Here is a 22,528-nt window from a genome sequence, read left to right as displayed (position 1 = left end):
TGCTTCACAATGGATTCCTCGAGGATGTGCTCCATGATTTTTTCCAGGGACTGAGGTGAGGCTGTAGTTCCCCAGATTCTCCTTCTCTTTTATTAAAGATGGGCACTATATTTGCCTTTTTCCAATCATAAAATCCTAGAATATCAGGGTTGGAAGGGACCTCAGGAGGTCATCTAGTCCAACCCCCTGCTCAAAGCAGGACCAATCCCCAACTAAATCATCTGGGACCTCCCCCAATCACCACGAGTTTTCAAAGATAATGGCCAATGGCTCTGCAATCACATCAGCCAACTCCCTCCGCATCCTTGGATACATTAGATCCAGCCCCATAGGCTCGTGCATGTCCAGCTTTTCTAAAAATTAATTGAGCTCTAATCAATTAATAATGTTGATCCAGCCAGCAGCAACCCATTTGGCTGGCCTGGCACATTTCATTTAGCATAGCCCTGGAGCCAGGCAAGCTTTGTATGTACCTAATGGACTTGGGAATGTTAATTGAATTAGCAAAGTGAGGTGTACAAAGCAGTGGGAGAGAGGGATAGGGTGAGCATTTAGCAGTAAGACTTCCAAACTGTGGGGGAGGTGTACACACAAATCCAGTTAACAAATGATTGAATTAAGTGTATCCTTCCCACACAGTGGCTTGGAAAAGTACTTCCATAAGTCCAACCCCCTCCCTCCCCCCCCAAAAAAATGTAAATTTGCTAATAAGCTAAACCAGATGGGCCTGCAGGCTTAGTAATCGCCTTCTATGCTGCCATATGACACCGAGGCTGATACAGATCCTAGTGTTTTGCTCACTGTTGGCTCAGTTGTGTCTTTTCCCCAAGCCCTGAGTTAAATGCACCAAAAACCACTTTGTGACTCAGTCACAGCCTGGGCTCTGGTTTCCCCAGGGCTGGAGTAAAGCATATGCACTGTAGGCTGATGACGAGGGCTCCAATGCCTGGAGTCGTGTGATTCCATGAGAATCTCAGCTCATTTAACAACATGAGCACATTTGTAGCCCTCATGGTTGTAAAGAACAGTCTGAAAATGTGAATCGTGCGCCTGAAACAGTGACATCTGCCTGAGTCTGCAGTGACATCTGCCTGAGTGAACTACCTCTGAATCTCAATGGGGTGTGAACTACCAACAACCTGTCAACAACACCCAGCAGCAGCCTATGTGGGGCCAGCCCACCTACCCATTCAGATGCATGCCAGCTGCTGGGATAGTTACTGGGGTTCCTTGCTGCTTTCAAGGGGAGATGGGGTCCCTGCTGACACTCTGGGGCCAAGAAAGGAGGCCCCTGGCACTGTCTCTTGTGGGGTGGGGGCTGCTACCACCATTCCAACTGAAGGACACAGTCCGTGTTGCGGTGTACATAAGGCTCTTGGTTTGCCCCTTGCTGCAAGCACAGGGAGTAATTTTCACTAGCCCCTTTCTGGCCCAGGTTATTTCTGCTGCTGTAGTGGCCAGCATGTTAAGGAGCAGAGCTCCCCACCTGTGGTGGAGGGGGTAATGGCCTGCAGAGGCTGCTTACCCCCCATTGCTGCCTGCTATATGGTAGCTTAGGGCTGGGTGGGGGGTGCTTGTGCCCCCTTGCTCTGCATACAGGAAAGATCACAATCTGATCCTATTCTAGCAGGGGCTTTGTGCTGTGCAGGTAGTCTAGGCTGAGGGCAGGTGCAAGTTAAGACAGTGAGGCAGATCTCCAATTTAAATTTTGAAAACAAGACCTTACATGTGGGATGGGAAGTGTGTAAAACCAAAAGAGCCCTTTTAGGGCTCACATACTCCCCTGGCAAAAGACAAAACAGAACCGGCCATATGGTAACGCTCATGAAGTGCCTGGAGATATTCTGCTATGAGGGAATCCTTTCAAAGAGCAATTTGACAAAGCTAGCCTTGCTCCCCCTCAGGGAGTGGCCATGGCTTTACTCCAGTATTTTAGCAGTTTTCCCATTGTATATTTTGATTGCAAATGGTGCACTCTTGAGTATCTGATACTTACTTTTTCGAGAGTGGAGCTGAGTTGCTTGGCTGGGATAGGTCACAAGTCCTGTGCTATTTTTCCTGTGCTTCATAGCATGAACACAATTCTTCTATGCAGAAGGGTTTGTAGATGCCATTGGTGTGCCAAATCCAGGGTAGCAGATGAGCAGAATCAGGGAACTTTAGAAATGGTTAAGCCTTTACACCACCCTGGGTTTGCTGAGGTCTCATTCCCTGGGGAATTAGTCTGTGAGATTGATTGGCTGGCTGCAGAGTCACATTCAACTTCTCACCACAGGCACAAAGAGTAACTGTGTTGGTGCAGTTTTCAGTGAGGGATGCATTCAGATCGTGGTCAGCCTTGTTCCAGTGGCACTGTGCCAGAGCTCTGGCAGGAGCTGTCTTGCTTTGAGCAGGGGATTGGACTAGATGAGCTCCTGAGGTCCCTTCCAACCCTGATATTCTATGATGGCAGGACTGTGTAAAGTAGTTACTCTATAGAGGATAGGACACCATGCAAGAAGTAAGTCAAGGATGTATACAATCATAAACATACCTACCTGCATCACACCACTCTCAAAAGCAAGGACATAAAAAGCTAAGCCAATTTACAGTATGTACCTTCTCTCCCCCAGACATGCAATATACCATCTTCACAGCTACCATTCACTACAGAACAGCCTTAACTCTGCCCCCTCAACTGCTTCACAACAACGTTGTGTATTCATTTCCTAGGTTTTGTTTTAAAAAAGCTGGTAGGGGAGTACAAGTGCAGCTGCTGACACTATTTTATCAGTAGCTGTACATGACCCCCCTTCTGCATTGGAAGATAAGACCAACTTCAAAGTTGCTTTCGAAGAAGGTTGCACGCGCCTGCTGTCTGCACATAAAATTTTAGTGATGACAAATAGTTGATAAAGGTGACCTGAAAATTAGAGTTTATCCATGAAGAGCATGTTGCACCAGAACTACTCAGGGTACAGCTCTTACATGAGTTTGTCTAGGCAGGATTTTTTGTAATATATCACTCTGGAAGGCCAGACTATCACTGACAAACTTCAGCAGCTTCCCACTAAACTGTATGAAAATAAACTGAGTAGACTACACAGCAAATTCAAAGGCCACCTTCTTCTAGAGATAAACAGGACTTTTTGCCCAGTTCGGTACTCAACAGTTAGTACGTGCTTCCATGATACCAAGTGCTTTGCATTTACTGATCCATAATAGGTCCTCACCACATAATTCATACAGCATAATTGTGTGTGCATGGTCCACGCACACAAGAGTATGTGCACATCCTTTGCAGTCTCATTTAATTGCAAGGGCTCTGGCAGGAGGCTTTGGGAAGCTTGTGCTCATGAAGTATCAAGCAGTGTCCTAGCCTATAGGAAGTTCACCCCTTGCAGGTGAGTGCACAACTTAATATTCCCTTTGTGAGCATTGCATGAAGTTGATTACTCAGCTGCCTGGAGCGGGGATACAAAAGGAACACAAGCATGACTGAAGCAAAGGCAAGTTTGATCCTGCTTTTGCATTATAGAGGGGATGGATCAGACAAAGCCATTCCTGCATTCCCTTCATATGTCATTCCAAGAATTACTTAGAATTAGGCAGCTATGGCTCTTTTCCTGACCGCTTCCTTTCTCATATACCCCAGTTCCAGAGTTTTTGTGGGATGCTCATACCAGCTCATACCAGCTCCATGCTGCCCCTCTGCTGGGGATATTTTCCACCCCCACTTGCTTCATCATGAGCAGTGGAGGGCGTTCAGCTTGCTTCCAGCATATTGCAAGATCAGCCCTGTAATCAATGACATTATGATGAGTCATTTAAATAGAACCTAGCTCTATAAAATGTTTCAGTGATTCTTAAATCAATACTTCATAAGTGTTACCTTTTGCAGTTCAGTGGATTTATATATTTATATATTTCAAACAGAAATAAAATGAATTCAGGTTGCCAGATACAGGGACGCTGAATTGCTTTGTTTCATTTTAATGGCTGCATTGCTGTGCACACATTTGAATACTGCATTTTTCAGCTTCAGCCTGAGACTTAAGATCAAAGTAGGTTTGAATTTGAATTCCCATGTGAAATTTCCTGTATAATTCAGTAGGCGCTAGGACTTGTGTACATTCTCAGAGAGAATGAACATGTGGGTGAAATGTTATCAAGAATCAGAATTATTTAGACTGGAAGGAACTTCTTGCAAGTCAGCTGTAGTCTCATCCATTAGAAAGGATTGAGTTGATTATTCCATAAACCAGCTCAGATATCTCCACTGAACTGGAGTAACTGTTATAAGAAATTATAACCTGAATTCTACCACCTGCAGTTTAAAGGAGGAAGGATAGTCTTGTGGTTAAAGCATTGGACTGGATTCAGGAGGTCTGGATTCAGTTCTTGGCTCCAATGTAGACTTCCCGTATTATCTTGGGCAAGACCATATAGAGCCAGATTTTCAAGAGTCCATAGCATCTTGGGGATCAAGTACTTTTAAGAATCTTCTGCTTAATATTTAGGTGCAGAGCTCTTCAAGTACTCAGTTGGAACCAGTCTTTCAAAGTCTGGCTCAAAGTCTTTGTTTGCTACCTAAAGTGATGATACTTCCTTTCTCCTGTTCAGACTACAAACTTTTTGGGGCAGAGGCTTGCTTTGGTGTTTGTACAATGCCTAGCACAATGGGGTCCTGATTTTGGGTGGAGCTGCTGGTAATTAATACAAAGTTATTGCTTATTCTGACCTGTGACTAGCAATTGATCCCCATCTTTAACATCCCATAATTCCCTTGGGATGTTTACTTGGATATCATTTTCCAAATTATCATTTTTGTTGCTCTTTTCTGGACTCTAAATTTAGGGTTTTTAAAATAAAAAGGCAGTGGAACAGTGGCCTCTCAATATTGAGTAAACTGGATTACTTGCAGTACCTTTCCTAGTTTAACACACAGTACTCCTGTTACTGCCCAATATAGCACTTTGTTTGTACAGTGCTTCATTGACTCAGAGGGAGCACAGCAAAGGAACAAATTTCAGGGAGCCTATGTGTTTTGCCACTCTGAATTAGCAGGTGACATTAAGGTTGGTGATCACATTAGAATGTGCAGCACTAAGGGTATGTCTTCACTGAACAGTTATCCCAAGTGTTGCCCCTAACCTGTCTCCTGTTCACACAAAAACCTCACCCAAGTGTAATGGTGCTCTTAACCCAGGCTTGCTAGCCTGACCAGAGGTATAGGCTAGAGCCCAGGAGCTGCTTTCACTTGCGCTGATAACCTGCCCATTTTGCAGTAAGGATGTAGGCTAAATCATTTGTCCTCCATGTGCCCAGAAGGGCAGAGGATGGAGTGCTCCCACAATTCCCTGAGAATGAATCAGAGCAGCTCAGCTTGCAGGATCACAAAGAACCATGGGAGATGCCGCCACGAAATCCTAACACCTCACGCAGGCATGTACAGCGCCACTGAGGACCCAGTAACTCAGGGAAGGCTTTGCAGTGTGTCTGCTCAGACTCAGGCGAGGCTAACCCAGGTGCCAGTCACTAAAGTTAACTGCAGTGAAGACATGCCCTAAGATTTTTGATCACTTTATGTTAAGTTCCTAATTAGACTTTGAGTTAATAAATAATTAATACATGTATTGATAGATGGCTCATTATCATAAATGGATAAATAGAATTTAATAAGTCAAATAAGCATGGCCCATAGCCACTTAGCACTTTTTCTGTGCATATAACCTTTAACACATACAACTGTGCTTGTATTTGGAATATGCTTATAAACTAATTTATTGTATTAACCTTTTATAAGCCACTTAGAAATGTAACTTTAATATAAGCTGTAACCAGATTCTTTGAGAAGTCAACTTATTCAGTATTCTAAATTTCACTTCTAGACAGAGGTGAAAGTAAGCCGGTACGGTCCAGTACGGCATACTGGTAAGAGCCAGTACACAGCTGACCATAGCAGTAGGGCTGCTGATGAGGAGGGAGTGAGGGAGGGGCAAAAGGGGCAGCTTCCCTGGGGCCTGGCAGTGGCCAGAGCCCCGGCCCTTTAAATTGCTGCCAGAGCCCCAGGGCTTCCAGCCGCTGCTACCGCACCAGTGGCTGGAGCCCCAGGCTCTTTAAGTCACTGCTGAAGCCCCGGGGTAGCGGTAGCAATGGCCAGGAGCCCCGGGCCCTTTAAGTCACTGCTGAAGCCCCGGGGTAGCGGTAGCAGTGGCCAGGAGCCCCGGGCCCTTTAAGTCATTGCTGAAGCCTCGGGGTAGCGGTAGCAGTGGCCAGGAGCCCCGGGCCCTTTAAGTCACTGCTGAAGCCCCGGGGTAGCGCTAATGGCGGCGGTGGCTGGTAGCCCTGGACCCTTTAAATTGCTGCCGGAGCCCTGGGCGGCACAGGCCGGGCAGTGCTGAAGGACTGGCTGGGGGAGCCTGGCCACAGCCCCACCCCTTCCACCTGAGGCCCCACCCCTTCTGGGACTCCAGAGCTGTGCCCCCCCACTCCCCCACACCTTGCTCAGGACCCGGCCTCCCTACCTACTGGTAAGTCCCTTCAGTTACTTTCACCCTTGCTTCTAGAACAAGTGAGATTAGTATGTTCTTAAGAATCTGTTTTCAACGGAATTGTCATGCTCTCAGGGTGCTGGACTTTTGAAACATATGTGCTAGTTGTCAGATGCCCATCATTCCTTCTCCCCTGAGTTTAGCAGCCATATTGTGAACCTTTGTGATGTGCTCTGTGCAAATACCTGATATCACTTTGACCACCTGGCAGGCTGAGAATAATGAATCTCAGACATGGAGTTACATTGATGCAAAACTGAAAAAAAGGAATTTACCGTAAAGCAAGGCTCTGGCTGCATGCATTTCGTATGCACCATTGCAATAGCATGGTTATGCTGTGATTTACATGCAAAAGGTATTCATATCTTACTTTATAAAAGGCAGGCAGGCTCTAATAGGTTGTGGACATCAGTAAGGTGTAGTATGTATTAGGTTAGCCATAAAATAAAAAACTCAATAATAATAAGGGGGATTTCAATTATCCACATATTGACTGGGTACATGTCACCTCAGGACGGGATGCAGAGATTAAGTTTCTTGACACCTTAAATGACTGCTTCTTGGAGCAGCTGGTCCTGGAACCCACGAGAGGAGAGGCAATTCTTGATTTAGTCCTAAGGACAGGATCTGGTCCAAGAGGTGAATATAGCTGGACTGCTTGGTAATAGTGACCATAATATAATTAAATTTAATATCTCCGTGGCAGGAAAAACACCACAGCAGCCCAACACTGTAGCATTTCATTTCAGAAAGGGGAACTACACAAAAATGAGGAGGTTAGTTAAGCAGAAATTAAAGGGTACAGTGCCAAAAGTGAAATCTCTGCAAGCTGCGTGGAAACTTTTTAGACACCATAATAGAGTCTCAACTTAAATGTATACCCCAAATTAAAAAACATAGTAAGAGAACCAAAAAAGAGCCACCATGGCTAAATAACAAAGTAAAAAAAGCAGTGAGAGGCAAAAAGGGATCCTTTAAAAAGTGGAAGTTAAATCCTTGTGAGGAAAATAGAAAGGAGCATAAACACTAGCAAATTAAATGTAAAAATACAATTAGGAAGGCCAAAAAAGAATTTGAGGAACAGGTAGCCAAAGACTCAAAAAGTAATAGCAATTTTTTTTTAAGTACATCAGAAGCAGGAAGCCTGCTAAAGAACCAGTGGGGCCACTGGACGATCAAGGTGCTAAAGGACACTCAAGGACGATAAGGCCATTGTGAAGAAACTAAATGAATTCTTTGCATCGGTCTTCACGGCTGAGGATGTGAGGGAGATTCCCAAACCTGAGCCATTCTTTTTAGGTGACAGATCTGAGGAACTGTCCCAGATTGAGGTATCATTAGAGGAGGTTTTGGAACAAATTGATAAATTAAACATCAATAAGTCACCAGGACCAGATGGTATTCACTCAAGAATTCTGAAGGAACTCAAATGTGAAATTGCAGAACTACTAACTGTACTCTGTAACCTATCATTTAAATCAGCTTCTGTACCAGATGACTGGAGGATAGCTAATGTGATGCCAATTTTTAAAAAGGGCTCCAGAAGTGATCCCGGCAACTACAGGCCTGTAAGCCTGACTTCAGTACTGAGCAAATTGGTTGAAACTATAATAAACAACAATATTGTCAGACATATAGATGAACATAATTGGTTGAGGAAGAGTCAACATGGTTTTAGAAAGGGGAAATCATGCCTCACCAATCTACTATAATTCTTTGAGGGGGTCAACAAGCATGTGGACCAAGGGGATCCAGTGGATATAGTATACTTAGATTTTCAGAAAGCCTTTGACAAGGTCTCTCACCAAAGGCTCTTACGCAAAGTAAGCAATCATGGGATAAGAGGGAAGGTGCTCTCATGGATTGGTAACTGGTTAAAAGATAGGAAACAAAGGGTAGGTATAAATAATCAGTTTTCAGAATGGAGACAAGTAAATAGTGGTGTCCCCCAGGGGTCTGTTCTGGGACCAGTCCTATTCAACATATTCATAAATGATCTAGAAAAAGGGGTAAACAGTAAGGTGGCAAAATTTGCAGATGATACAAAATTACTAAAGATAGTTAAGACCCAGGCAGACTGCGAAGAGCTACAAAAGGATCTCTCAAAACTGGGTGACTGGGCAACAAAGTGGCAGATGAAATTTAATGTTGATAAATGCAAAGTAATGCACACTGGAAAGCATAATCCCAACTACACATATAAAATGATGGGGTCTAAATTAGCTGTTACCACTCAAGAAAGAAATCATGGAGTCATTGTGGATAGTTCTCTGAAAACATCCACTCAATGTTCAGTGGCAGTCAAAAAAGCGAACAGAATGCTGGGAATAATTAAGAAAGCTATAGATAATAGGACAGAAAATATCATGTTGCCTCTATATAAATCCGTGGTACACCCACATCTCGAATACTGTGTGCAGATATGGTCACCCCATCTCAAAAAAGATATATTGGAATTGGAAAAGGTTCAGAAAAGGGTAACAAAAATGATTAGGGGTATGGAACGGCTTCCGTATGAGGAGAGATTAATAAGACTGGGACTTTTCAGCTTGGAAAAGACACGGCTAAGGGGAGACATGATTGAGGTCTATAAAATCATGACTGGTCTAGAGAAAGTAGAAAAGGAACTGTTATTTACTTCTTCTCATAACACAAAAACTAGGGGTCACCAAATGAAATTAATCGGCAGCAGGTTTAAAACAAACAAAAGGAAGTATTTCTTCACACAATGCATAGTCAACCTGTGGAACTCTTTGTCAGAGGATGTTGTGAAGGCCAAGATCATAACAGAATTAAAAAAAGAACTAGATAAATTCATGGAGGATAGGTCCATCAATGGCTATTAGCCAAGATGGCCTGGAATGGTGTCCCTTGCCTCTGTTTGCCAGAAGCTGGGAATGAGGGACAGAGGATGGATCACTTGATGGTTACCTGTTCTGTTCATTCCCTCTGGGGCACCTGGCACTGGCCACTGTCAGAAGACAGGATACTGGGCTAGATTGATCTTTGGTCTGACCCAGTAGGGCCATTCTTATGTTCTTAATGTCATTAAATATTAAATAGTCTGTTTTTCAGTAGATTGCACAGGTATTGCTACGGAACCTTAAGTTATAGAATGTTTAAGACATTTATAGATTCTTCGATCTGATAGCATTCCATGGGTCATAACATTTTCAAACCATTTAAAATTTAAAGATCAGAATCCTAATCTGTGGCTCCTTTATAATGGACTAGTTTGTACTGGCATATACCCATGCAGCTCCAGTCCGATAGTGGGGTTGCCAAGGTGTTAATGAGAGCAGAAAATGGCCCAATATTCTATTAATCACTTACAAATGTAGGGCTAATTAAGTCTTTAGACTCAACCCCATGTAAAGTTCAGTTCATTATTGTGCTGCCCCAGTAAAGGAGTTGTGATTCAGTCAATTCCATTCTCTCTCTCCCCCTTTGCTCTTGCGGGGTGGAGACTATAATTTACATCTCTTTACAGGATGCAGATTACCGTAGAATCACAGAAGATTAGGGTTGGAAGAGAACTCAGGAAGTCATCTAGTCCAACCCCCTGCTCAAAGCAGGACCAACCCCAACTAAAAGCCAAGGCTTTGTCAAGTCGGGCCTTAAAAACCTCTAAGGATGGAGATTCCATCACCTCCCTCGGTAACCCATTCCAGTGCTTCACCACCCTCCTAGTGAAATAGTGTTTCCTAATAGCCAACCTAGACCTCCCCCACTGCAACTTGAGAACATTGCTCCTTGTTCTGTCATCTACCACCACTGACAACAGCCTAGCTCCATCCTCTTTGGAACCCCCCCTTCAGATAGTTGAAGGCTGCTATCAAATCCCCCCTCACTCTTCTCTTCTGCAGACTAAATAAACCCAGGTCCGTCAGCCTCTCCTCGTAAGTCATGTGCCCCAGGCCCCGAGTCATTTTCATTGCCCTCCACTGGACTTTCTCTAATTTGTCTACATCCTTTCTGTAGCGGGGGGCCCAAAACTGGACGCAATACTCCAGATGTGTCCTCACCAGTGCCAAATACAAGGGAATAATCACTTCCCTCTATCTGCTGGCAATGCTCCTACTAATGCAGCCCAATATGCCGTTAGCCTTCTTGGCAACAAGGGCGCACTGTTGACTCATATCCAGCTTCTCATCCACTGTAATCCCCAGGTCCTTTTCTGCAGAACTGCTGCTTAGCCAGTCGGTCCCCAGCCTGTAGCAGTGCATGGGATTCTTCCTTTCTAAGTACAGAACTCTGCACTTGTCCTTGTTGAACCTCATCAGATTTCTTTTGGCCCAATCCTCCAATTTGTCTAGGTCACTCTGGACCCTATACCTACGCTCCAGCGTATCTACCTCTCCCCACGGCTTAATGTCATCCGCAAATTTGCTTAGGGTGCAATCCGTCCCATCATCTAGATAATTAATGAAGATATTGAACAAACCCAGCCCCAGGACCGACTCATGGGGAACGCCGCTTGATACCAGCTGCCAATGAGACATTGAGCCATTGATCACTACCTATTGAGCCTGATGATCTAGCCAGCTTTCTATCCACCTTATAGTCCATTCATCCATCCACACTTTTTTACTTGCTGGCAAGAATAATGTGGGAGACCGTATCAAAAGCTTTGCTAAAGTCAAGGTATGTCATGTCCACTGCTTTCCCCATATCCACAGAGCCAGTTATCTCACCATAAAGGCAATCAGGTTAGTCAGGCATGACTTGCCATTGGTGAATCCATGTTGACTGTTCCTGATCACCTTCCTCTCCTCCAAGTGTTTCAAAATGGATTCCTTGAGAACCTGCTCCGTGACTTGTCTGAGGACTGAGGTGAGGCTGACTCGTCTGTAGTTCCCTGGATTCTCCTTGTTCCCTTTTTTAAAAAAGATGGACACTATATTTACCTTTTTCCAATCATCTGCGATCTCCTCCTGTTGCCATGAGTTTTCAAAGATAATGTCCAATAGCTCTGCAATTACATCAACCAACTCCCTTAGCACCCTCAGATGCCTTGCATCCGGCCCCATGGGCTTGTGCATGTCCAGCTTTTATAAATAGTCCTTAACCTGTTTTTTCACCACTGAGGGCTCCTTACCTCCTCCCCATACTGTGCTGCCCAGTGCAGCAGTCTGGGAGCTGACCTTGTCTGTGAAGACCGAGGCAAAAAAAGCATTGAGTACTTCAGCTTTTTCCACATCATGTGTCACTAGGTTGCCTTCCCCATTCAGTAAGGGTCCCACACTTTCCCTGACCTTCTTGTTGCTAACATACTTGAAGAAACCCTTTTTATTACCCTTCACATCCCTTGCTAGCTGCAACTCCAATTGTGCTTTGGACTTCCTGATTATACCCCTGCAGGCTCGAGCAATATTTTTATACTCATCTCTACTCATCTGTCCAAGTTTCCACTTCTTGTAAGCTTCCTTTTTGTGTTTAAGCTCACTGAAGATTTCTCTGTTAAGCCAGGCTGGTCGCCTGCCATATTTGTTATTCTCTCTGCACATCAAGATGGTTTGTTCCTGTGCCCTCAATAAGGCTTCTTTAAAATACAGCCAGTTCTCCTGGACTCCTTTCCCCCTCATATTAGCCTCCCAGGGGATCCACCCATCAGTTCCCTGGGGGAGTCAAAGTCTGCTTTTTTGAAGTCCAGGGTCCATATTCTGCTGCTCTCCTTTCTTCCTTTTGTCAGGATTCTGAAATTGACCATCTCATGGTCACTGCTGCTCAGGTTGCCATACACTTCTACTTCCCCTACCAGTTTTTCCATGTTTGTGAGCACCAGGTCAAGAGGAGCACGTCCCCTAGTTGGTTCCTCCAGCACTTGTACCAGGAAGTTGTCCCCAACACTCTCCAAAAACTTCCTGGATTGACTGTGAACTGCTGTATTGCTCTCTCAGCAGATGACAGGGTGATTGAAGTCCCCCACGAGAACCGGGGCCTGTGATCTGGAAACTTCTGTTAGTTGTCTGAAGAGAGCCTCATCTGCCTCATTTCCTGGTCTGGTGGTCTATAGTAGACACCCACCACGACATTACCTTTTTTGCTCTCGCCTCTAAACTAAGACTCTCAACAGGCTTTTCTCCAGTTTCATGCTGGAGCTCTGAGCAATCATACTTCTCTCTTACACACAATGCAACTCCCCCACATTTTCTCCCCTGCCTGTCCTTCCTGAATAGTTTATACCCATCCATGATAACACTCCAGTCATGTGAGTTACCCCACTTTCTAGAAACAAAATGGCCTGCATTTTTAAGGCCCCATACTATAGGAAAAATAGCTTGGCTGTCTGCTGATACTGCAGCTGCATTTTTGGCCAGCCTCCTGCTAAGAGTGAAGAAAAACAGAGATTCTGTGAGTTAAAAAACAAGGTAAATAGAATTTGGAATTTTAAACTGTTGCTGGTATGAGAAGAGGTAAATGGAAAGGACAGCTACACAGTTAGCTACTGACAAAGCAAAAAGGGATTAGAGCTTGTCTCTTCTGACAAGAAACAAGCAAGTGAAAGGAATGAATAAAGGAGAAGACAGTTCAAAACCAGCAAGGATCAGTGTTCAAAGTTAAAAATAGGAGGCATCCAAGGTAACATAAAATTAGACAACTGCCAGGGACATCACATGAACAAGTGTCAAGTTAGCTGCTCTTGGCTTTATGGCACTTTTTTAACCTGAGGAGCTGGGATTAAGCATTTCACTTGTCAGTCACTGGTTTGACTCAAGTGAGGTGAATGATGACTAGTGTATGTGATGGCTGTTTGGTGACCTTTCTGAGACTGGCGATATTCCAGCTCCTAAATGGCAGGTCCACATTAATCACCGGCCTAATGAGCAAGATATACAAGATGGAGGGGCAGATTGTGTGCTGTATCTATGCAACCCAGAATGATGTGGGGGCAAGGGCAACTTTATATTGCTTGGACAGTGCCTGAGCACGGGGTCAATGCAAGACCTAGCCCAAGTTAAAGTAGATCCCAGCAGCTTTAGCTTGGCTGCATTGCAACCCTGACTCGTTCTTAGTGCCAAGTGCTATGTGCATGCTTCATCCCCTCCATGCCTGAAATGCAAGGGAGCCAGCATAGGGTCACTTACATCTGCTCTACAGAGGTTCTGTGGTAGGTGAACTCCCTTCCTCCCCCTGCCCATAGCAATGCCTGTATGCTGCTGGAGCAGCATCAGCCTCTGAATCTCAGTCCTAGGGGAGCTTCCTCACTTCATGACAGGCCCATGGGTAGAACGTGATGGTGAAGCTTTCTCTGCTCTCCCCTATTCTGTGGTGTGAAAGAGGACTTCATTTTCCGGGACTGTCTATGCAGCCATCCTCCACAAGCATCAGAATCGCTTTGAAGGAGAATGAGCACACAGGTAACTTCTCATGTTTGTAAGGGGGCTAGCATGATGGGCCTGGCCTGGCTGGTGGGATGGATGGTGGCCAGAAGGCTTCTCACTCACCTGCATAGGGGCCACTCATTTCTTGCTCTTGGGTAGAAAGGGTCTGCTCCCACCCCAGGTACAAGCGCCTTGAAGGAGGATCCAATGGAGACTGGAGCATCCATGCCTCTGAATCCCAGGGGTTGGCCCCTCAGGAAGAATCTTCCCCACCCCGGGTGATATGGCTGCCAGTGTTCCCTCAACATTTTCTTCTTTCTGAGTGGGCTACAAAGTCCATGGAGTACTACATTTTTGTCCTTGGCAAGCTCACATGCTCGCTTTTTTCCTATTTCTCTCTCTCTTTCTCTTACACTTTTCAGTAATATCTATGTGGCCTGTGCACATATGGGCCACATAGGCATGCATACATACATAGCAGGGGTTTGAGCACCTATTAACTTTCAAGAGTTTTAGCGTTAAAAAGCACACAGAAACCTAGGAAAGCACGAGCGCCTGCCTCCCCCACCCTGCTCCTTACCCCTCCCTGCTGGCTCAAGGTTTCCTTGAGGAAAGGGATTTTAGGGTCTACCCCACAGCCAGCCCTGCTCCCCCCTGCTGTGTATGGACCAGGAACTGCTGTTCCAGCAGTGGCTGTGGGACAGACTCCCCCCATCCTTTCCCCTTTGCTACAGCTCCCTGCTGGGGGCTCATTTCAGCACTACCAGTCCTTGGACCAGGAACCTGCCTCTGCAGCTTGCTCTGTGCCCCCCGCCCGCCCCGTTCCTGCCCCTCAGCTTGAAACTTCCTGCAGCACCGAGGAGCCATCATGGGTTCCAGCAGGAGGGCCCAGCAGGCAGAGTGGGACCCAGTCGTACTCTCTCCAGGCTCTCTGCCTCCCCCACCCCCTTCTTATCCCTCCTTCCAGCTGGTCCCTGGTGCTGACAGGAGTTTCCATGGGTTCTAGCAGGTTGAGGCCTGAGTGACACCCATGCTCCCAGACACATGAGATGCATGGTAGGTACCAGATTTCTGCATCTTAAAGGGAACATTTGTGGCTGCACCATCCTCAAATCTTACCTGCAGTTAGCCCAGGCTCTGGCCTGCATGTTGCTCCAAACCCTCTTCTGTCCACACCCCAAAACCTCTAACCCAGGTGTGCAGGTGCATTAAGCCCAAGCTAACGAGCACAGCTAAGGGCATTAGGTTGAGATTGTGTTTTGCTTCAACCTGGGCTGACAACAACCTACTTGTAGTAGGCTAAACAAGCCTGGCACTGTTAGTCCTCCAATGCTGCTTCACTTCTACCACCTCAGAACAGAGATGCCATCTAAGAAATCCTCCGTCATGGTGCCAGTTGGCTAGAAGCCCTTGGACCACTGTGGTATGATATCAGCAAGACCCATAACTTTGGGAAATGCACCCGAAAGGACAGGAAGGAGAAAGGAGAGAGGTAGAAGTCAGTTGGGCACACTGTGGATCACGCTGTGGTTTGCAGACTGAATTCTTGTAATGACATTCTCATTGCAATTTCTTGCGGCTAAATGCTGTTTGCTTTCTCCTTCAGAACGGCCTGCATTAATAATGAGAAGTTATTTACCTAAAGGATTGTTCTCCTGTCACTGCCCCAGACAGCAGCTCCATGTTAGCTCAGAGAGTGAGAGCACCCTGCGAATGAATTCACAGAGCAGCCCAGTTTAACACACCACTAAGAACAGTGGGCTATCTCACCAGACAGCCATCCCAACACACGGGCTAGTACAGCACTGTTGCAGATCCACAGGTAGCTCTTTTGCAGTGGGGATGTTCCACCTGAGCTGGGTGAGCCCAGCCTAACTCTGCAGTGAAGACATCCTGGAAGTAAGTTAGTGCTTAAATGGGGTAGCCTGGTTCGTAGAAACAGTAGGTCAGAAAGCTCCAGGGTGGAGTGTGAAGTGACTATGCATAGAATCACTACGACTGCCTGGTATTCAGATAGACCAAGAACATAACATTGGGGAGGCACCAGTACCTTTCTACATGGCACTGGTAGACCCACAGCTGCCGCCGGTCCCAGCATTAGAGAAGGCATATTTATTTTACTTGTCCTTTACACTTTCTATACTCTAATCTGACTGGAGGAGATGATGTACAGAAGCAGACCAATCTCCATGTAGTTTGGAAACAAGAAGACAATGGGGATGATGAAAGGGTTGTAAAAGAGGGTGTTCTTCCCATTATCTGCAAATGGTAAAACAGGTAGTAAGGAACTTAGCTAAAAGCATCAAATAGAGGCTAGACCTGAGGAAAGGTGTCTTAACAGTCATTGTATGAGGCATTAGAGTGAGCTAAGAGAGGAAGTTGAGACGCCATTGCTACAGCTGTTCAGCTAGATTAGATAAGATGCTAATAAAAATCATGTGGGAAAGTGATTTGGAAAAAATGCAAGGTCAGGCGAGATGTTCTGGGGCCTATTACGTACAGCTATAAGATCTAAATGGTGTTTCAAGGCAAATTAGAGCCTATATCAGGAAACAGATTAATAGTCTTGGGAAAACTGGAATGACCTAAATCCTCCAATTGGAAGAAATCTGTGTAGCTTCACTGGAATCAATTGAGTAACACAAGTTCCGGGGCTGGCCCATTTGATAAGGACTTAATTCTGTCAAGTTCCGAGCTGTTCTTTTTGACTTTAGTGTCATCGAGTGGGCTTAGTACCTCTAAGGAAGCCGTTTGCATCACTTCAGATGGGGCCCTCACAGCAATATTTAATATTAAAAGGACTGAGTAAACTTGTTAAGAGTCCAGAGAAGTGGAAGATTAAAACTCAAAGTACGTTATGTTAAATTAATTTCTTACAAAACAATATCCTAGCATTCTTTTGCAATAAACCCTCCTTTATTTTAGCCTGTTATACAAACAAATATGTGACATTTACATTCTACCTCACTTTATTTTCTTCACTGATCTGACTTTGAACCTATTAATCTCTTGTAAGAGGTCACTTGGCTTTATTTGAACTGTTTACTCTTCATATCAATCTTGTGTTTCAATGGCTGAATCTGTCTCTCCCACCTAATTGTTCAGCACCCAAACACAGGATTCAGATCCTGGCTGAAGAACCCCTTTTGTGCTAACCAGGAAAGATATCTTGTGGTTATGGCACTCATTGGGGAGTCAGTTCTAGATTCTATTCCTGGCTGTGCCACAGACATCCTGTGAGACCTTGGGCAAGTCCCTTAATCTGTACCTCAGTTTCCCCATCTCTGAATGGGAATGATGATGCTTCCTTTTCCTCACTTTGTGTCAGTCATCTATCGAGATTATAAACTCTTTAGGAAAGTGACTGTCTGATGGCTGTGACTCTTCAGGGAAATGAGTGTCTAGCTCAATGTTGTCTCGATCTCAAGTGGAGCTTTTGGTGCTGTTGTAATACAAATACAGTGTTGTCGCATGTCTCCACAGCATTGTGTAGGGGATGATGGAGTGCAGAGCAGCACTACTTCAAGGGGAGCTGCATGAAGTGTATTTCCTCCTCTAGGGGCAGTGCACATGGTATGGTTAGAGGAGATTGAGAGAGGATGGGAGCTATAAGGAAGCACTGTGTACCTAAGCCCGGGAGGGGAGTGGGAGCCCCCTTTTGCTTTTAACACAGTAGGAACAGCAATCTCTGTTTTCCCCTCTATCCTTCGGCTGGTTGCACTATCCCTCCACAAGTGGCCAGTTCCAAATGCTGTTACAGATGAGGGTGGACCATAACCTTGTCTCTTTCCAGCCTCTTTGGGGTATGCCTGTGAGTGCGTGGAGGAAGCACTCCCAGACATTGTGCAGTGTACACAGAGGGACAAGGGAAAGCTGTGTGAACGCACAAAAAAACCATGGGCAATCTAGCCCTTAGTATTAGATATAGGAGGGTGCATATATCTAGAAGGGAAAGTGGAACAAAGCAGACTGATTGGAATGAGGCAGGCTACATGAATATAGGGCAGCTCTGAAAAGTTAGGCCAATAAATATGAGCTTTTCCCAGTTCTTCTGTTAAAGTTGTAACATGCTGGGGGTCTCTGGAACTTAGAATTCAGTGCTGGAGAGCAATATTCTCTTATAGAACAAGGTCTGTAGGGTACGTCTACATGGCAACTAATGTGGCTGGCCCGGGTCAGCTGGCTCAGGATCATGGGGCAGTAAAATTGCTATGTAGATGTTCAGGCTCAGGCTGCAGCCTCGGCTCTGGAGGGGGGATAATCATTCCAGCCTGAGCCCAAAGGCCTACACAGCAACTTTTAGCCCCACAGCAAAACCCAGTGAACCCAAGTCAGCAGGCCACAGCTGTGCCATGTTTCTTTTATTCCAGTACCCTAAGTTACTACTCTGCTGATCATGGTGCTCATCTCTTCTGGACCCCTCCTTCTTGTTCAGCCAAGAGGCTACTCCTTCACACCTCTGTCGACAATCCCAAGTACATGACATTTTGTAAGACCTACCAGACCTATGAAATTATTTTAACCTCTAAAAATCTTTTTGCTTCAAACAAAAGATTGACACTGCAGAAGTCCTAAAAATAGGTCTTCAAACATGTGCCTTTCAGAAGCTTAATCAATATCAAATGCCCAGAGAGATTTTTAAACACAAGAACTTTGAACTGGAGCAGTTCCATAGGCAAAGGGACTTATTACACTTGGGAACAATGGTAGATGCTGGTTGTTTTTTGCATACCTGAAGAGGAAATGCTACATAATGCTGTCATATCAGAGTACCCAAAATCAGTGCTCTGATGTGATTGTTTTGATTTGAACTGCTCATCCAATCCTAAAATGTACCAGGAACAACATGGATGTTAAAGATAGAAGATTGTTTTGAACTAATTTAAGTATGGCCTGTACAATTATATAGTTGGGGTGAAATCCAAGCTTTTGTTCAGAACTGCTGAACTGACAGTTCTAATGGTTGCATTCAGGAAGGTTGTATCTCAAGGCCTAAAACATGATGTATGTCCTAAGATTGTTAACTTCCCATTACAGGTTATTGCAAAAGCACATGCAAACTGCCAGATGTGATGCTATGGACACACAGAATATTCAAAAACTACTGTATAACTTTATAAATGTTATATGCATCTTTATGGGCTGGCTAGTGGTTGTACTGCTGGCTCAATAGATGAGCTAAAGGGTTCCCTGTAGGAGCTAAAGGCAGTGAGGGGTAATTTATGCAAATTCCCAGTACTGAATACAAGGCAGGGAACAAGTCCGTGGAAGGTTCACCACCTGGGGAAATAGCATAAACTGGTTTCATGTGGATCAAGAGGCCTGGCTGACAAAACTTGATATAAAACTTGTATAAAGTGACTGCCCTGACCTAGGGAGCAGGATCACTCACACTGGATCCAAAGACTGGCATGGAACTGTGACTGAGAGACAGGCCCTCTGGAAAGAGCCTGAAGGACTTTAGAATTTTCAGGGTCTTCATGTGGAAGATGAGTCCCACCTGAAAGGCTAGACCAGCCACTAAGCTAAGTATTGTTTTAAGATTGTACTTTGCTTTAGGAAGGCTGGCTGGTAATAGGATAACCCTGTCATTGCTCCTGAAAGGATCCTGCCCCAAGGAAGGTGATGGTTAGAGTCCTGAGACCTACATGGGGTGCCCTCAAGAAGGCTATGATGGGGTCAGAGGTGCAGTTAACTCTGTAACTGTAACACACAAGCTTTGTGGCACCTTGCAGTGTTAGTGCTCTTTTCTCTCTGACGTGGCAGTATCTTGCTTTTAAGACCAGGGGCTGATGCTGTTGGGTTTGTTCTTGGAAGTCTGCCATGGCTCCTCTCACCATGATGCGTGGTGTGTAGTACTGATCAGCAGCAGAGCATAACTGTAGGGCCAGGTAGCATGCTGCTACACCAGCGTGAAGAGAGACCCTAGAACCATTTCTCTTGGTTTGTTTGGTGATAGGAGGGAGTGTTAGAGAGGAGACAAGGAGATGACATGAAGCATTGGCTGGGGAAGCTGGGTGAGACTATATATGGGAAGCAGCCCTGGTTAGGGGAGGAAAGGAATTGGTAGAAGAGGTGACTGGGGTGGGGTGGGGTGGGGTTGGGCCTCAACTTTAAGGTGTTACCCTCCACGCCCACATGTAAATAGAGGAACAACTTTGGAGAACAATTCCTGGGAGTTAGGGAAGATTTCAAGATGGATGCTTGTTGTCCACCCTTCCCTGCTAAGCCTTGGGAAATGCATTTGTGCCCCTCTCCCTTCCTCTTTGGGGGACACCATGTAGGGCATCCCCATGTGTTCAACTTTCCAGCTAGCTAATTCAGGACACTTTTCTATGAGAAAGCTTTCACGGCTCCCACTTCCTTCTCTGAACTCAGGGGAAAGGCTTGAATAGGGGACTGGACTAGATGACTTTTTGAGGTCCCTTCCAGTCCTACTGTTCTATGATTTGTTCTTTTTTCATCTAATGGATAAATCTGAATGGCACACGTATGAGGTGATTCTGTTTGATTGCACCCTTTCTGAACAGTTTCATTCTTTTGCAGTGGGACTAAGAGTTGCAAGGAACCAGTTCTTAGGGAGCAAACACAAAGGAGATTAGGGAGTTTGGAAGGAGGTGTGGGAGACCAGGTTTATCTATTTACCATCCCACTTAAGCAGTCTATAAAGATAGAGTGGCTCTCTGTCATGCATTATTTATTGGGCCCTCTGTGGGGGTTTATTGCCAAGTGGAGTTGCAATGTAGAACAGCAGTCCAGCTGAGTGTGACATGGGCAGAAACTAATTTTTTGTTTCACTAGGAAATTACTTGTTCCAATAAAAGCTTCATTTTCAAGGGCTCCTGGCACAAGTAAAGTGGCAGCATCAGCCGTCAGAACAAAATGCATAGACGTTATAATCCTCATAGGTATTAAAGATAAGATATTATTGTTCCTATTGCTCATGCAATTAAAACAGTCTAACCTTGTTCCAAGAGAACTGAGTAATTCTGAGTAGAGTAACAAAATGACCCATGTCTGTTATTGCCACAAATGTGAACAGCAGAATGCCCAGGTCAGCACCGACAAACACAGGGGCCGCTGTTGTGATAGGCTATGTCTGTGAATAAGGTGAGGGCACAGTGAAACACTGACTTTCTATCCTGGAGGTAGCTAGTCAGAAGACATTACTCCAAAGATAGGCCATTACAGCACTAATCAGCTTAAACTACAATTAGTGAACCAGTTCATTCAAACAAAAACCAGCTCTCAGTGTGAACCTGAAATAAACCTTTTTGAGGATTATAGAGAGAGTGGTTAAGGGCAAGTGTAAGAGGGCAGACTGTCCCTTTAAGGAGCAAGAGGCTTTTGGCCAGGTGGCCCTATTCAATTAGCCTGCCTGGTACATCTGTGTCCACTTAAGTGTTTCCCAGTTGGGTGGGGTCAAAAGCACTTGGGCCTTATGGAAACCAGTATGGTGAGTGAGAGAGGGGAGTACCAAATACAGTTCTAGAGTCAGGAAAGAGAGAGGTAGTTCTCTGTGGGGGAAGGAAATAACTGCAGGATTCTCCTGGGAGCAGCTGCGCAAAGCCCAGAGAAAGCAAAGGCAATAGGAGCCTGTAGGGAAAAGAGCTTTGAGAGGGCCTCTGGGGGCTATTGTGAGAGAGAGGAGTTAGCTGTGGTGGGTGGAGGAGAAGAAGACCATGATCAACAGATACTCTGAGGAAACCTGCCTCCCCTGGAGACATGGCTCTGGCTGAACAGTGAGCAGGAAGGAAGAAAATGTAGCCCAGGGAGGGTCAGAGCAGCAGTGGAAGGTAAAGCCCCATGGGGGGACTCCCTGCATGCTTGTTACCTGCGTGGAACTTGACTAAAGGAGAGTGGGGAGAGCCCTGTTGAGGCTGGGGATTCTACGAACAGGATTTTTGGTTGTAGATTATACTTGGTACAGACTTTACAACTGTATTTGCGTTTGGAGAACTTTCCTTTTCATGTTAATGAAGCCTGCCCTGAGTTGGGGGTGTTCTGAGGCCATTTAAAGGTTTACTGTACTCTTGAAAGCTCTGGAAGGAGGAGCAAACAGGAATGGGATTGCTGGTATGCCCTGGATTTTTGCCATCAGGTGCTCCTTGGAGACCTAGTCTTATCTGTAGTGACCACATTCTGGGTGGGTAGCAGGCTGGTCTGCTTTCTTGCCATTATAAAGGCACATCATCTTCAGGGGTGGCTAGTAGTCTGCTGCATATATTCAGTCTACTTTCCCCTGCCTGGCAAAACCAGCTTCCAAAGCAGTAGGATGCATTACACTATTCTTCTGACCTACTGATCTGACTGAAAAAAGGAGGGTATTCTGGGACTTCCTCACAACTTGTCCCAGAGACATCTCTATGTGGGGTGGTAAAAGCTAGAAGCACATGATAAGTAAGTCGTGTGTGTAACCCTAAGTGTACATAGTACTTCACAGGCATGGAGTAGGACATTTCCTGAGGCAAGGAGTTCTCCCTCTGTCCCTGACTTCATAGAGATCACCACTTCGCAGGGTCCTAGAACCTGGATGACCGACCGAGCCCAGCAGACTAAACAGCCCCGCAGCCTGAGTAAGCTGGCACAGGCCAGCTGCAGGTTTTTCCTTTGCTGTGTAGACATACCTTTGAAGCGTGTGTCTCCCACCAACAGAAATTGGTCCAATAA

This window comes from Natator depressus, chromosome 9 (assembly GCF_965152275.1).
Source record: "Natator depressus isolate rNatDep1 chromosome 9, rNatDep2.hap1, whole genome shotgun sequence".
Classification (NCBI taxonomy): Eukaryota; Metazoa; Chordata; order Testudines; family Cheloniidae; genus Natator; species Natator depressus.
Note: the sequence above shows the minus strand (reverse complement) of the source record.